Source organism: Eubalaena glacialis, chromosome 19 (genome assembly GCF_028564815.1).
Source record: "Eubalaena glacialis isolate mEubGla1 chromosome 19, mEubGla1.1.hap2.+ XY, whole genome shotgun sequence".
NCBI lineage: Eukaryota > Metazoa > Chordata > Mammalia > Artiodactyla > Balaenidae > Eubalaena > Eubalaena glacialis.
In genome coordinates, this window is record NC_083734.1 from 45,386,756 (window position 1) to 45,403,240 (window position 16,485).

Sequence of the window (16,485 nt, forward strand, 5' to 3'; positions counted from 1 at the left end):
GGATGATGGAATGGAGGGCCAGGGCAGGAGAGGTACCCCAAGTAAGGGAACACTTGGAAACTCACCCTGTTCCCAACCCCCAGCTTTGCTGGGCTACCGGTTAAAGAACTGGTATTTGCTCTGGGCCAGACACCATGGTCAGAGGGCCATGGTCCCGTCTGTGCAGAGAGGCCGCTGCAGAAGAGAGCCACAGAGATGTGGCCTTCTGGAAGCAATTGTCTGTGGGTGTTCAGAAAGGGCAGTGGGGATCATTAAGAGCCAGTATGGATTCAATAACCCCAGAGCTTAAAAAACAGCTCAGGTTCTCGGGCTCCACCCTGGACTGATTGGGTGAGAAACACTGGAGCCTGGGAATTTGTTTCTTTAAAAGTCCCCCCATGTGATCCTGATGGTTCTCTAGGTGTGGGAACTTCTGAGCTGTAACATTTCAAACCAATTTTAAAATCGGTTGCCAAATTGAACACTGGAAGCTGAGGCTTTCTCAGGCACCACGTGGCTGTACTTGACCACAAGACTTCCACCATCCTGGGGACTTTGTGGCCCCCTCAGTAGCCACACGTTAAGAGTGCATGTGAAGAAGCAAGGCCACCCTGGCAGGAGGCCCCTCTGACTGCGCTAGGGGTGTCCCCAGCCCTGCCCAGAAGATTGGAGGAGCAGACTTCTAGACCAGGCTTCTCCCTTAGCTGGAAGAGAGTTCAGATGTCAGATTAGGAACCGGAAGGCTTCCTTGGCAGGCTGGTTGATAGTTGGCCTCAGGCCAGATGAAACTATTGGGATAATTATAAATCCTGGCACTTCCGTTTAGAATAAGGTGGGAGAGATGTGACTTAGCAGCGGTTCATGAGGAAAACACTTGGGGCTCCTCACTGCCTGTGGGCTGGGATGAGTCAGGAGTGTGGAGTGGCTGCCAAGGACGGAGGTGGGAAAGCCAGCTGTGTTCATGGAAACCCACGAAAACCCACAGAAACCCAGGGACCAGGGCTGGGGCTCTGGGGATCCTGTGGGGTTTTTCTTGTCCTGACCATAGCTGAGGGGTTTGAACCCCCTTTCAAATGGCTTTCTAGAAACCAGAGTAGTCCAAAATGGTTGAAGGAGCTTGGGGTATTTAACCTGGTATAGAGAAGCTTCTAGATGTGGCTGCTTTCTAATAGCTGCAGGGCTGTGACTGGGGCAGAGGGAATAGACTATTTTCCTCCATAGCTCCTATCCCTTCCTGCCCTGAATTATCTATTTATTTGTTTTTATTGCCTGTCTTCCCCTGAAACCGAGGCACCATGAGACCCAAGACCGTCCTATCACTCTGTAGCCAGTGCCCGGTGCATGATGGGTGTTCCTCTTTTGAAGGAACAAAGGAAGTAGGGATTTCCCCATCTCCAGAGGCCTTGAAAGACAGGGTTGTTGAAGAGAAGAGGTTGTGCCTGGGGTGAGTTGTTGGACTTAGTGGCCTCAAAGGACCAAACTCTACTGACTCCCGGGTTCTCACACACATAAGAGAATGTCAGTGCTTATACATGCCATAGATGCCGGAACGTGTGCGCACACACTGCGACCCGGGGGGGTCTCGTGCCAGAATCCTCAGAGGGGCCTGTGCTCCATTCCTACCCCGCCTTGAACCCATTAGGCCTTGCACTGAGCTGCACTCAATGGGGGATGGTGACGATCGCCCCCTTCAGCACAGCCAGACCTCCACACCACCTGGGCTGCGCGCTCACCCTACCCTGGATGGCGGGCCCTCTTGGTCCCTGCAGGTGCCCCGGGAAGGGGCCCAGAGACAACTGCTTCTCCCGTGTCTCTGGTCAGCGTCTCTGAGAGCTGGGGTCTCTCTGGCCGAAGGAAACCCGATCTTGGCAGCAGAGGGCTGAGCAAGAGGGAAGTGGAAGGAAGGGGACATTTCAGCAAGTTTGATTTGGTCTGTTTCATAAAGTTTTCTTGGCTTTCAACTGTTTATCCATATCACAGTCTAATCTATGCCAGCAGGAACCAGGCTTTACATCCCTCTGCTCTGGGGCCGTTATCGAGGGGCTTAGGGCCTGGCAGGTGGGCTGCCATCCCCTTTGCCTCCCCCCCCACCCACCCCGGAGCCCCGTCATCTTCCTTCATTGTTCCTCAGTCCACCCTCCTGGCCCCAGCTTCCCTTCTGGCCCAGCTCCCTCACCTCAGCCCCTCTGCCCAGCCCCCATCCCAGGCCTTCTCTGGCCCAGCCCCCTCTGACCATCTTCCCTTCTCGCCCCTCTGGCCCAACCCCATCTTCCTAGTCCCTTCTGCCCAGCACTTCCTGCCTGGCGACCTCGCCACAATGCTCCTTCCAACTCAGACGCTCTTGCTTTGGAGGCCTAGAGGCATCCAGCCTGCGCTCCCAGGATGAGCTGGCAGCTCCAAGGCCCCTGGTCAGAGCCATCTCCTTGGATGTTATTCCCATGCTCACTCTACAACCACATCCCTGTGGAAATAGGATTCTTGTCCGGACTTGAGCTTTCCAGAGATTTTTCCACCAAGACCAATCCTGAGGCCCTGGGGACACTGGAAATTTTGTGGGCGAGGGAGGGATTGGGGAGAGCCATAGTGCTAAGTCAGAAATCCGGGAAGAACCACAATTTATTCTCCAAGAGGCTGAAAGGGGATGTCTTCAAGCCTGGGGATTTCCAAATCCAAATTAAAGGTTTTCTTGGTTCTGTGGTTCATGTCTGGGTCACAGTTTGGGAGGAACCAAGTTTAAGAGCAGTCAGATTTGGAGGTTCCCCCTGTAATAGAACAGGTTCACACACCTAATAGAAAATTCTGACTCCCCTCCTCTTACCCCAGTCTTCCTCCTGGCCCAGCTTCCCTGAATTCCTCTCCTCTCTGGCCTGAGCAAAACTTCCCAGCTCATGCAACCGCCACGGCAGGCCCAGGGATGCTGAGGGACCACACCGTGGGGTAGGGACCACATCATCCAAGACAGTTGGGCAGCGAGAGGAACAAGTGAGTGCAATACCCTCATGGTTTCTACACCCTCCCAAAGGAGGCAGTTCCCTAAAGGAGACCTTCAGAAGGGCCTAGGGGAGACGGGACAGACAGACTTGTAGCCTCGACACGTGAAGAGCCCCAGGCGCTGCTCATGGAAGAACCCGGCCGTGCCAGTGCGGGCGCTGAGGAGAAAGCATGAGGTGAGCAGGCTGTTAGGGGAAGACTCCTGGGGGTTGAGGGTGAGATGGGTGGAGGGAAAGTTGTGAGCTGAATTCTGAAGCGACAGAAGATAAGAGATTTTGTGAGAAGAATGGGTGTCCAGGGAGGTGGGAGGTGGAGTCCAGACGTCCAGTCTTCAGCACTGTGGAAAGAGTCATAGGGGAGGGTAGGTACTGATCTTCCTGGGTTGAGACTCAAGAGCAAAATGCGCGGCATGGGATGGGTTCTCAGTCCCGGGGGTCTCCCTTGCCCGGCTCGGTAAGAGTGCCACAGCGCCCTCTGCTGGCTGCTCAGGCCCCGGCGGTCTGTCTCCCACGCAGGTCCCTTTTGTTGACCCTTTTGCTTTTCCTTCCGCAGGCTGGTTGGTTGGTTGGTTGGTTGGTTTTCTTTCTTGTTGAGGTGAGATTCACGTAACAAAAAATTAACCATTTGAAAGTGAAGTGCATTTAATATACCCACAATGTTGTGCAACCATCACCTCTATCTAGTTCCAAAACATTTTCACCACCTCAAGAGGAAATCTTGGACCTTTTAGGCCGTTGCTCCCCGACCCTCACCCCCTTCAGTCCCCGGTTATCACCAATCTGTGTTCTATTTCTATGAATTTACCTGTTCTGGATAGTTCATATATAAATGATATATCATATATGATCTTTTGTGTCTGGTTTCTTTCACCCGGCATAATGTTTTCAAGGCTCATCCATTTTATGGCTGAATAATATTTTCCATTATATGGATATACCATAGCTTTGTTCATCTATTCATTTGTTGATAGACATCTGAGTTTCTTCCTGTTGGTTCTTGTGAATAGTGCTACTGTGAACATGTGTATGTGTATGTGTTTGAGTACATATTTTCAGCTCTTTGGGGTATACCTAGGAGTGGAATTGCTGAGTCATAGGGTAATTCTATGTTTAACCCTGAGGAACTGCCACACTGTTTTCCACAGTGACTGAACCATATTACATTCCCACCAGCAATGTATGAGGGTTCCCATTTTGCCACATCCTTGCCAACACTTGTTATTTTCCTTTTTTTTTTTTTTTAAATTATAGCATCCTGGTGGATGTGAGCTGGTATCTCATTGTGGTTTTGCTTTGTGTTTCCTTAATCACTAGTGATGTTGAGCATCTTTTCATGTGCTTGTCGGCCATGTGTATATCTTCTTTGGAGAAATGTCTACTTAAGTCCTTTGCCCATTTAAAAAATTGGGCTGTTTGTCTTGGGAAAATTTCTTTCTTTCTTTTTTTTTATAATTTTTTTTCCCATTTTTTTTGCCTGAGTCGGGTCTTCGTTGCAGCACACGGGATCTTCCTCCGTTGAGGCATGCGGGATCTTCGTTGCGGCACTCGGGCTTCTCCCTAGTTGTGGTGCGTGGGTTTAGTTGCCCCGCAGCATGTGGGATCTTAGTTCCTGACCAGGGATTGAACCCGCATCCCCTGCATTGGAAGGTGGATTCTTTACCACTGGACCACCAGGGAAGTCCCGGGAAATTTTCTTTTCTTTCTTTTTTTTTTTAAATTTTTTGCCCACACCACGCTGCTTGCAGGATCTTAGTACCCCGACCAGGTGTCAAACACGTGCCTCCTTGCAGTGGAAGCATGGAGCCCTAACTACTAGACCCCCAGGGAATTCCCTTGTCTTGGGAAAATTTCTTAACCCCTCTGAGCTCATTTCTTCGTTGTCAAATGGCGGTGCTATATTGCCCAAGTGTACTTGCAAAGGTGTCATACAGTAATCTACATAAAGGCACCCAGGGTTGGAAATGATAAACATTAGCTGACTCTGAATTAGGCTCTGGTCAAGGTGACCAACCATCTCGGTTTTCCTAGGATGGCCCTGATTTTGGCACTGAAGCCCTCAGTCTCAGGTACATCGGGACAGTTGGTCATCTTACTCTGGTCCCAATACGGTAGATAGTGTGTATCTTTGCCATATCATCACTCTAAACCTCAGTTTCCTCATCTGTAAGGTGGGACTGAGAATGCCTCATAGAGTTGTTATAAAAATCGGTTGAGCTAATTGGTTGAAAAGTTAACCAGAAAGGTCTTGGAAAAAAGGGTAGTGCTTTTTCCCCCAGATCTTAGCTGGAAGTACAAAAATGGGATCCCAGCAACAAAAGAGGATTTCCTGGCCTTGAAGCTTCAGGGGCTACCCTTCATATCCTCACGACTCCTCAACGTATGGTGGGAGCTTGTTAGAAATGCAGGTCAGGCCCCTCAGACCTGCAGCATCAGAATCTAATTCCCAGGTGATTTGTACGCACATTAAAGTTTGAGAAGTTCTGCTTTATATCAGAGGCTTTGAAGCAGGGGCAATAATCCGGGATATGGAAAGTGTATCAACAAATTTATCACAGTAGTGTTTAAAAATAGAAAAATAGAGCATAAAAACTGGAAACTACCTAAGTGTCCAACAGTAAGGAAAAAGTTAATAAAATTGTGGGTTTTCTTCTGAGTAGATGGCCATGACGCCTTTACAAATGATGGTTAAAAGACCATGTTCAACATCAAAAACTGCTTCAGATATCATGAAACATGACGGAAGCAGTCCACACAACTGGATGGTCAGCAGGATTATAACCATGTGAAACTACATTCATATGAAAAAGACTAGAAGGAAATATGGCAGGACAGGACGAGGTGAGAGATGGGGGAGTCCTGTTTTTGTTTTTCCTTATTTCCTAATTCTCTGTGGTTATATGATATATATTGATGCTATCAAAATCTCTGGTTGACTGATATCCTCCAAAAGCCCACATGTAGAATCAGTGTCAGGATAAGATGCTTCTTTCATTTCCATGAAGCGTGAGGGGTATTAAAAAATGCTTTGTCTAGAAAGCCAGCTCACACCCTCTTTCCAAGCCTGGTCCAAATCCCCACTTCCAGGACCTTCTCAGGTCAGCCTCACCCACCCTGACACCTCTTTACCCCAGGCCCTCAGCACCATGCAAATACCCCTTTGTCTAGGCTGGGTCCCTCCCTTCCCGGGTTAGTCCAGGGGACCTGTTTTCTGCACTTCTGTGATGACAAGTGTTCCAGGTGGTTTATTTCAGCCTGAGGCTTAAATACCTCCAGAGGGCAGATGGAGGTCATTATGTGGATGCATGAGGTAAGGGAACTAAAGGAGCCCTCCTTGAGCGCTGGCCTCACTCTGTGGCCTTATATTTCATCCACCCAACTACCCCAGGAGGCAGGTGTTTCTAATACTACCCGGGAACAGAGAGGTGAAGTGCTTGCCCAAGGTTGCACAGCTAGTGAGTGGCAGAGCCAGGACAAGAACCCAGGTCTTTCTGTCCTTGGAGTCCTCAGAAACAAAAATGAGTGATGCGTTGGTCCAGACAGAGGGTGCTTCTTAACCAGCGCTCTTCAAGCTTTACTGTGCAAAATAATCCCCTGGGAAGCTTGTTCCAATGCGGATTTTGATCCAGCAGGTTTGGGGTTGGGCCCTGGATTCTGCATTTCTCCTGAGCTCCCAGGTGATGCTGATGCTGCTGGTCCCTGGGCCAGACTTTGAGTAGCAGGGATCTAGGAAGCATTCCTATTGGCCTTGTGAAGCCTCCTAGAATGGTGGAGGCAGGGAATAGGATGCCCGTTCCCCCAGTAATCCCCTCAGCATGTCCTGGGTTGGATTCAGCTGCCTGGCATGCCATCCTAACCAGTATGGCCGGCCAGACCTCTCCAATAGGCCCTGCAGGATGCCCTTGGTTGCTTGCCCCGGCATTTCCACTTGCCAGTTGGCTGGCAGGTGATGGGCTGATGGTGACAGCTTAGCCAGAGTTCCTGTCCAGAAACGTCTTGAGCCCAGCCAAGGTAAATGCTGCCCTGCTGTCAGAAATGAAGTTCCTGGCAGGCTCCGGGCATGAATAATTGAGGCAGAAAAGACATTGTAACAGCAGGTGCTGAAGAGGGGGCTGGGGATGGTTTTGAGGAGGCAGCCTCCACAATCAAGACCTTTCCTGGAAAGGTCCAACAGAATCATCCTAATAGCTCCCACTCTTCGAACACCTACTGCGGACCAGGCACTGGGCTAAGAGCTTTATGTTGTGATGTTTTGTCTAATCCTTTCAAGAGCTCTGCAAGAAAGGTTACTGATGAGGGAACTGATGCTCAGAGAGGAGAGGGATGTTTTGCACCAACTATTATGCAGTGGAGCTAGTTTTTGAACTTGGGTCTGCTAACTCCACAGCCCCTGCCCTTGATCCTAAAGCGGTGGTTTTCAAGTTGCACTCCACGGAACCCTAAGGGTTCCCAGAGGTGCTCCGTGGGCTGCTGTAGGATGGAAGGTGGTGGGGAAGGAAGTAGCACAGCAGGCTGGGCTCCAGGCCCTTCTCTTTCCTTCCCACAGAGTGGCCTTACTTTGATGTAATTTATGTATTGCACCTCCATGGAAGTTTAATTGGAAGAAAGGATTTCATGGTCAAAAATGTTTGAAAGCCACACCATGCTGCCTCCCAAAATGAATGTGGTTTATCAACTGGGGTTTCTTGCAGGCATTTCAGGGAAACATAGTTCCCTTTGGCGGACTTGCCAAATGGTCTGGCTCGTGCTAAGCTCCCTGACCCGCTGTAATGTCAGGTCACCCCATCTCAGCTTCTAGCCTCCAGTCCACAGTGCCTGGAGGGCTGCCCTCTGGGTTATCAGGACTGCCCCACAGACAGCAGGTCAAATGCGGTGACATCTGTGAATTGGGTGAATTCCTCAGGCAAGTTCACTGCCAGGCACGGCCTCTAAATCCTTTTCAAGAGACATATCTATATGGAATATGTGAAGAAGGCTTCGGATTGACTGGGTTTAGGATACAGATTCAGCTGTTGTAAAAAAATGCCCAACTGACAAGGTACTTAGACATGAAGGAGGTTTATTCTTCTCTCACATGTAATAGTGTGAGCATAAGTAAGCAGGAGTTGATGTAGTGTCTCTATGGTGTTAGGGAGCCAGCTTCCCTCTACAACATGTGCCTCGCATGTTGTGGTCCAAAATGGCTGTTTCTGCTCCCACCATCACATCTGCGTCCCAACCAATGAGAACTGGGCAAGGTGAGAGTCCCCCAGTTCCTACTGAGGACAATCATTCTGCTCATCTTCCACTGGCCGGACATAGTCATGTCTCCTAGCTGTAAGGAGGGCTGGGAAACGTAGTCTAGCTCGGTGCCCACGTGCCTAACTAAAGCTGGAAGATTCTGCTACTAAAGGGAGAAGGGGAGAGTGGTTATCGGGAGACAGTTATCAGTCTCTGCTGTGTGTGGACTTCGCCTTCAAAACTGCGGGTGCCAGTGGCAGCATGATCAGGGACCTGCAGTGGCAGACGGGAAGCACCCCCAAGGTTAGTGAATTCCAAGCCACCACCAAGTCAAGAAGCCAGTGGTGACTGACTTTGCAGAAGAAAAAACATGGTGGCCAGTGTGTTGCCAGGGAAAAACTCTCCCAGAAATTTGGTTTCTCATTTCTCTCTTCCCATGCAGATTCTCACTGTCTGTGCTGGTATCCCTGGAGGTACTTCCTCTGATCACCCTGTGAGAAAGACTCATTAGGGCTCTTTTGGTTCCAAGGAGCCATTCCAGCTGTCTCAGGGGAAAGATTTATAGAGAGGGTGCAGAGACCTGTCACGGGATCGAAGGGCTGGAGATGAAGGACAGCCTGACCTCAGGGACCTGGAAAGCTGTCAGGAACCAGGGCTGCTTTCTCTGTCTTTCGACACCCTCCTCAATTCTGTCTCTTTTTTACTTACCCAGCATTTATTTATTTATTTATTTATTATAAATTTATTTATTTATTTTTGGCTGCATTGGGTCTTTTTAAAAATTATTAATTAATTAATTTATTTTTGGCTGCATTGGGTCTTCCTTGCTGCGCGCGGGCTTTCTCTAGTTGCAGCAAGCGGGGGGGCTGCTCTTTGTTGGGGTGCATGGGCTTCTCATTGCGGTGGCTTCTCTTGTTGCGGAGCACAGGCTCTAGGCATGCAGGCTTCAGTAGTTGTGGCTTGTGGGCTCTAGAGTTCAGGCTTAGTGGTTGTAGCGCATGGGCTTAGTTACTCCGTGGTATGTGGGATCTTCCCCGACCAGGGCTCGAACCCGTGTCCGCTGTATCGGCAGGCAGATTTTTAACCACTGCGCCACCAGGGAAGTCCCCAGCATATATTTATTGAAGCCCGATGTGAGGGCTGGCTTCCTTCTCCTTTCTGTGGACCAGCAGTCACACTTAGGACAAGGCCCTGATGACACCCGAGGCCCCGTGTTCCACACTTGCTGCCCTGCTGGACTCTCAGTCACATGATCGAGTACTCTTCCTCCGAGTTTGAGCAGGTGGGGCCAGGGTTTCCTTCCATGGCCTGAAAGCATCGCCCGTGTTAGCTTCACTTCCTCAGAGAAGTGAAGCTAACACTTCCTCCTTCTTCCTCCTCCTTCCCTCCCTCCCTCCTTCCTTCCTTCCTCCTTTGACAGAGAACTGTTTTTCTTTCCCCTTCCCTGCATCCCAAACTCCTCCTACTCTGCCCCACTCGGGACAGGAATACAGCCCAACTGACATGTTTCAAGCCTCAACTCTAGCAATTCAGGTCTTCTGACTGGAAGGACCTCCTAAGGTGATGATACGAGCATTTCAGGAAAAGAAGACGGGGCGTTGGAGGTGCATTCCTTTGGGCAGGATGTCCCAGCTATGGGAATGATTTCCATGGACTTGGATTCCCAGAGGAGGCAGCTGCTTCCTTCACACGTGGCTTTTGTGTCACCTGCCATCAGTGATGGGGGAGGATGCTGCCCTTATTGGCGTCACACTGCACATTCTCAGCACAGTCTCTGGCACCATCAGCCGTGGGGTCCTGGTGATTGAACTCATCCAACAGCAGATACCTAATACCTACTATTTGCCAAGTGCCAGCCCTGTTCTGGGAAGGTGCTAGGGGTGAGGAGAGGATTGGGACACGGTCCCTGAACTCTGTGCTCCAGAAAGGATCCACTCTGGTTCTTCTGATGTGAGACATTTTAACTAATCACTAATAAGCAGCCCAAGTCGTCTTCCAATGGGGCGGTCACTTAAAGACCCGAGAAACAGTGGACAGAGGAAAAGTCACTGCCTTTGAGTGAGACTGACCTGGTTTCAGAGAGTTATGTGGGCCTCGGTTTCCCCACTTATAAAATGGGACTAATTTTAGCACTCATCTCCCAGGGTTGTCACGCATAACCATCGCAGATCTGCAAAGGCCAGCTTCCCTTCTCTTTCCTCCCATTTTCCCAAGCACCTCACCACCCACCCCAACCTCTGAGGGCTTCGTTCTTGGCTCTGCCCAGGAGTGACCCCAGCTCCAAGTTGTCCCCTCCTCTCTAAGCTGCAGTTTGGCCTCACCCATCACCATGGAGCCTCCCTAGGCCGGGGCTTGGAATAGATACCGCTCCTGGCTTCACTGTCCTGGGGATAATCAGAGTCACCCCGTGCCAGGAGAGGTGGTCTGTTGGGGCCTGTTGGGGACCTGTGGCCCATTCTGCATGGTGCTGCCCCCTGAGGCAGTCCTTCCCCTGGCAGGCCAGCTGCACCTGGCACTTTTGAGGCCAGAAGCAGAGCCTCAGCCTCGCCCACCTGGCCTGAGCAGGGGACCCATAGGTATGGAGGCCCGTGCTCACCCGGGGATCTGCTGACACTTTGGAGAGAGCGTGTGTCTCGAAGTTAGAGGCAGCAGCTCTTTTAGTTTCTGACTCTCCTTGAGTCAGCACGGTTGAAGACTTTTTGTCAGTTAAGAGGTGCCATTGGAGGGCTCCTTGGGAACTCAAAGAATGAGACAGGTCTGTCCCAGGATCCCCCAACAGCACACAGCCTGGCTCCTCAGCGGAGTGGCACCGGCTGGGGCGGTGGCCTGTTTGTCCTTCAGGGACCAAGGACTCAGAGCAACGGGCTAAACGTCCCCAGTCACCCCACCCTTTGCCTCTTAGATGAGGCAGCAAGAGACGTGTTAACGTCTGTTTGGGCTTCACAACTGCAGAGCGTGGCTTCTGTGCAGGGACCCTCATTTCCAGCGCTTGGAGGTTTGGTGAACGCTCTGACCAGGCGAGTCCCAGGAATCAGGTGATGGAAACAGGACCCCTTTCCAAGCCTCCAAGCAGCAGTTTTAAGCATAGGCCTCTCAGGTTCCTAGGTGGGAGCTGTATTGACTCCCACGGTACCTGACAGTACGTGTTCCCCATGAGCTGCTGTCCTGCTTTGTTTGGTAATACCGTCGCATCCTGGTCACTAGAATGCATGGTGGTAGCAATAAAACAAAGGCTGAGAAGGCTTTCAACAAACTGTGCTTTGAACGGTCCTGCTCTGAAACTATGAATGGTCATTCATTTATTATCATTTAAACACCATAGGTAAAAGCTGACCTTACCCGTGGGGAAGTTATGGTCTTACGGGAAAGGCAAGTGTGGAGATAACAAATCTAAAAGTCAAGTCAGGGGAATTCCCTGGCAGTCCAGTGGTTAGGACTCTGTGCTTTCACTGCCGAGGGCCTGGGTTCAATCCCTGGTTGGGGAATTAAGATCCCACAGGCTGTACAGCGCAACCAAAAAAAAAAAAAAAAGTCAAGTCAGTCATCACAAGTGTACAACACATTGAGAGAGAGAAGCCTGAGGTGCAATGAGAGTGTAACGGGGGCATCAGGAAGGTACTCCTGAAGAAGTGACCACTGAGCTGAGGTCTGAAGGACAGAGAGGAGTCAGCTTCTGAACTGAATGAGAAAGAGGTTTGGAGATACAGGAAGTACCAAGGTCCTGAGACAGACAAGCACTTGGTGATTTCAGGAATTGAGAGAAGCCCAACGGGTCTGGAGCATGGAGAGCAAGGGGGAAGGTAGAGGTGGTGGGTTGGGACCAGACTACCACGCATCAGGAAGAATTCATGTTTGCGTATAACAGAGTGCTGAATCCGAGGACTTAACAAGCATCCCTCCAGGGACCCAGGTTCTGTCTAACTCTCCACTCCGCTAGCCTTAGGATGTGGCTCTTGTCCTTATGCTCACAAGATGGCTGTTGAAGCTGCAGTCATCACATCTGCATTCCAGGCAGGAATAAGGAGAAGGGCAAAGGCAAGAGGGACAAGCAGTCAAATTTGCTTGCTACAAAATCAATGTGCTATTAATAAAAAAGAGGGGTAATGAATATTGGATAGGCAGTGTCTAGAGTTTGCCCCACAGGGCCTTGTAGGTCATGGTGAGGAGTGTGGCCTTCAATTTGAGTACAGCTGGGAAGCCGCAGAATGTTCTAAACATGGTGGTGACGTGGAAGGGGAGACATTCAGGGTTGCCCCACTTGAGGCAGAGCAACACACACCTGTGTATTAGCCTCCTAGGGCTGCCATAACAAAATATCACAAACTTGGTGGCTTAAAACTATAGAAATTTATCGTCTCACAGTTTCGGAGGCCAGAAGTCTGAATCAAGGTGTCAGCAAGGCCACGCTCACTCTGAAGGCTAGGGAAGAATCCTTCCTTGACTATTCCTAGTTTCTGGTGGCCCCTGGCAATCCTTGGTGTTTCATGGTTTGTAAACTGCATCACTCCAATCGCTGCCTCTATTGTCACATGGCCTTCTTCCCTGTGTCCCCTCTGTGTCTCTGTATCTAAATCTCCCTCTCCTTCCTTTTATTAGAACACCTGTAGTTGGATTTAGGGCCCACCCTAATCCAGTATGACCGCATCTTAATTACATTTGCAAAGACTCTATTTCCATATAAGGTCACATTCAAGGTACCGGGGTTAGGACTTGAACATAGCTTTATGCAGGACACAGTTAAACCTTCTGTATGTTCAAAAGGACTAGAGTGCCACCTAGACGCTGCTTTGCTCTGTTGGTCACTCATATGTCCCCCCCACCCCAAAGGTCATAATAAGACAGCCTAGGAATTAGAGAGGCAGGTTTACTTCCAAAATTTTGACTGTGCCAGGCACTGGTCCCTCTTTCTTCTCCTATAAAAGGACAAAACGAAGGTTCTGGGCTCCTAGAACAGGCCTCGCCTCACCTTGGCAAACACTTCTCAGGCATCAAGGATTCAGGGACCTTGAGCCATGGGTGCAGAGGTGATCTTGCCTGTCCCTATGTGTCACGGGCTCAGAGTTGGGGGTTGGGGGTGGCGGTGGGAGTAGACATTTAAATGACGGGCTGAATAGCATCTAAACTTGGTTTCCTTTCTTCAGGCAAAATTTTAGGCTAACGGATGCCCTTTAATAAACCACTCCTTTGTTGGAGCTAGTGGAGAGAAGAGTTGAGCTGTAGCCATGGCTGTGGCAAGTGGCTGCAGCTGAACCTAAATTGGCTTCAGCGCTGGAGTCCTGCAGACTGTCAGATGCAAAGTGTCGGTCAGGGCGCCCTGTTGTTTTCGCTTTGAGGTGGAATAAAAACCGCTCACCATGTGACTCCCAGGAAGCAGGCTGGGGGCCCTCAGACTCTTCTCTTGGGCACCTTTGTTCACAGGTCTTTGCATGAGTTTGTGTGCAAGGGGCTTTGTTTCTTGGCCGGTGATTTTTTTCTTTTTTTAATTGAAGTACAGTTGATTTACAACGTTGTGTTAATTTCTGCTGTGCAGCAAAGTGATTCAGTTATACATATATGTACATTCTTTTTTATATTCTTTTCTATTACGGTTTATCTCAGGATATTGAACAGTTTCCTGTGCTATACAGTAGGACCTTGTTGTTTATCCATTCTACGTATAATAGTTTGTATCTGCTAATCACAAACTCCCAGTGCATCCCTCCCACACCTCCCCTCCCCCTTGGCAACCACAAGTCTGTTCTCTATGTCTGTGAGTCTGTTTCTGTTTTGTAGACAGGTTCATTTGTGTCATATTTTAGATTCCATATATTAGTGATATCATATGGTATTTGTCTTTCTCTTTTTAAAAAATATATTTATTTATTTTTGGCTGCGTTGGGTCTTCACTGCTGCGCGCTGGCTTTTTCTAGTTGCGACGAGCGGGGGCTACTCTTCGTTGCAGTGCGCGGGCTTCTCATTGCTGTGGCTTCCCTTGTTGCGGAGCACGGACTCTAGGAGCGCAGGCTTCAGTAGTTGTGGCTCGCGGGCTTTGTTGCTCCACGGCATGTGGGATCTTCCCGGACCAGGGCTCGAACCCGTGTTCCCTGAATTGGCAGGCAGATTTTTAACCACTGCGCCACCAGGGAAGCCCTGTCTTTCTCTTTCTGACTTACTTCACTTGGTATGATAATCTCTAGTTGCATCCATGTTGCTGCAAATGGCATTATTTCATGCTTTTTTATGGCTGAGTAATATTCCGTTGTATATATGTACCACATCTTTATCCATTCATCTGTCGATGGACATTTAGGTTGTTTCCATGTCTTGGCTATTGTGAATAGTGCTGCTATGAACATAGGGGTGCGTGTATCTTTTTGAAGTATAGTTTTGTCTGGATATATGCCCAGGAATGGGATTGCTGGATCATATGGTAATTCTGTTTTTAGTTTTCTGAGGGACCTCCATACTGTTTTCCACAGTGGTGGCAGGTAATTTTTTTGGTTGTTTTTTTTTTTTTTTTTTTTTTTTTTATTTATGGCTGTGTTGGGTCTTCATTTCTGTGCGAGGGCTTTCTCTAGTTGCGGCAAGTGGGGGCCACTCTTCATCGCCGTGCGCGGGCCTCTCATTATCGCGGCCTCTCGTTGCAGAGCACAGGCTCCAGACGCGCAGGCTCAGCAATTGTGGCTCACGGACCTAGTTGCTCCGCGGCATGTGGGATCTTCCCAGACCAGGGCTCGAACCCGCGTCCCCTGCACTGGCAGGCAGACTCCCAACCACTGTGCCACCAGGGAAGCCCTGGTTTTTTTTTTTTTTTTTTTTTTTTTTTTTTTTTTTCGTCAAGGTGGGGACCCCAGCAGAGATGGATGGAGATAGGAGAGATGGAGACCCAGGGAGAAAAGACGTGGCATCTGGTCTCTTGCGGGGTGGGGGAGAAGCAGAAGCTGAAGGGGCTGCTTTCCCGAGGGAAGCTGTGAGCTCAGGGCATAAGCACAGCTGCCCCGGTGCCCACGGGCAAAGTGGGGGGCAGCGGTTCCTCCTCTGGGCATCTTCTGGGACCCCAGGGTAAATGACTGTGACAGCAATGGGAGGCAGCATCCTTGGCATGGGCACCCCAGAGGTGGTGGCATCAGGGTGACCCCCTCAGGTGACTTCATGAGTAAAATCAGAAAGCCAACAAGCATGGGCCCACGTGACACTCACAAACTGTACCCATGAGTCAGCCCTTGAGGACTCCTGCGGACAGTGGAGGTCCTCCTTGGGCAAGTTGGGGGAGAAGATCAATAAGAAGGTGATGTTTAAGCTGTGCATTGAAGAAGTAGGAGTCTGCCAGGGGGAGAAAGCAAGGTCATTCTAGGCAGGAGGACCAGCGTGTACAAAGGCATGAGTGACCACTGGTGGCCTCAGACTGTCGGGGAGTCAGTCTGGTGAGTGGGTACACAAGGGTGCACAGGCGAAGGAGAGAGAAGCGAAGCTAGAGAGAAGGTGGGGCTGGCTCACGGTGAGGCCTCGTATGTGAGGCTGCAGTTTGGATTTTGTCTCGAGGGCAGTGGGAGCCCCCGATGGCTTGTGAGCAGAGGCCTGTGGCCTCATATGTGTTTTAGATTTGTTTAGAGTTGTTTGACGTCCATGCTAAGGATGGGTGGAGGGGCCGGCAGTCTAGAGTCTGGAGGGGAGGAACCAGGCAGTGGCAGTGGGAAATCTACCCCCAACCCCATGTTTCTCCTGCTCATCTTCCCCCAGCCCTGCCCTGACCCCAGGTCCCCAGAGTGTGTCACTTGTCAGAAGAGCAGAGTCTGTCTTTTGGCGGGTGGAGAGAGCAGGCATCCCTCGGCCCTGCTCATGCTGGGCCCAGGGCAAGGGCTGGCTGGGCAGCTGGCAGCTTGGCAGGGAGAACATGGGCGGCTCTGCTGTGTCTGCGGCCACTGCCGCCCGACAGCCTGATTAATGACCCGCGACGCCCAGGGCTCCGCACGAGTCAGCGGCTCCATTTCTGTGGCAGCGGCCAAGTAGACCTGCCCACTCCGCCTCTTCTCCTCCTACGGCTGGCGGCTGGTGCTCCCAGATGGGCTGAAATGTTTTGACATTGCCTCCTCCCCGGGCTCTTCCACAATTTCTGCTGACAATTTCCAGCCTCCTTTAAATCCTGCCCGTAAATGCTCCTGTACAGGAGAGGCTTTACAGAGTTAACCCCCAGCCCTCTGGGTTCTGGCTTGTTCTTTTATTTTGTCCCCATCAGGCACATAGTAAAGCTTAAAAATATGTCTTGAAGGCATCATTGCTGCTTCTCTCCCGTCTCTCAACCCTTTAGTGACTAATATGG

The 16,485-nt window shown here is 50.4% G+C and overlaps 1 protein-coding gene across 1 annotated transcript in view; it reads left to right on the plus strand.

Annotated features, from left to right (window-relative positions):
* Nucleotides 1-16,485, plus strand: part of PLXDC1 (plexin domain containing 1) — a 60,780-nt gene that overhangs the window by 12,150 nt on the left and 32,145 nt on the right. The gene's annotated exons all lie outside the window — the stretch shown is intronic.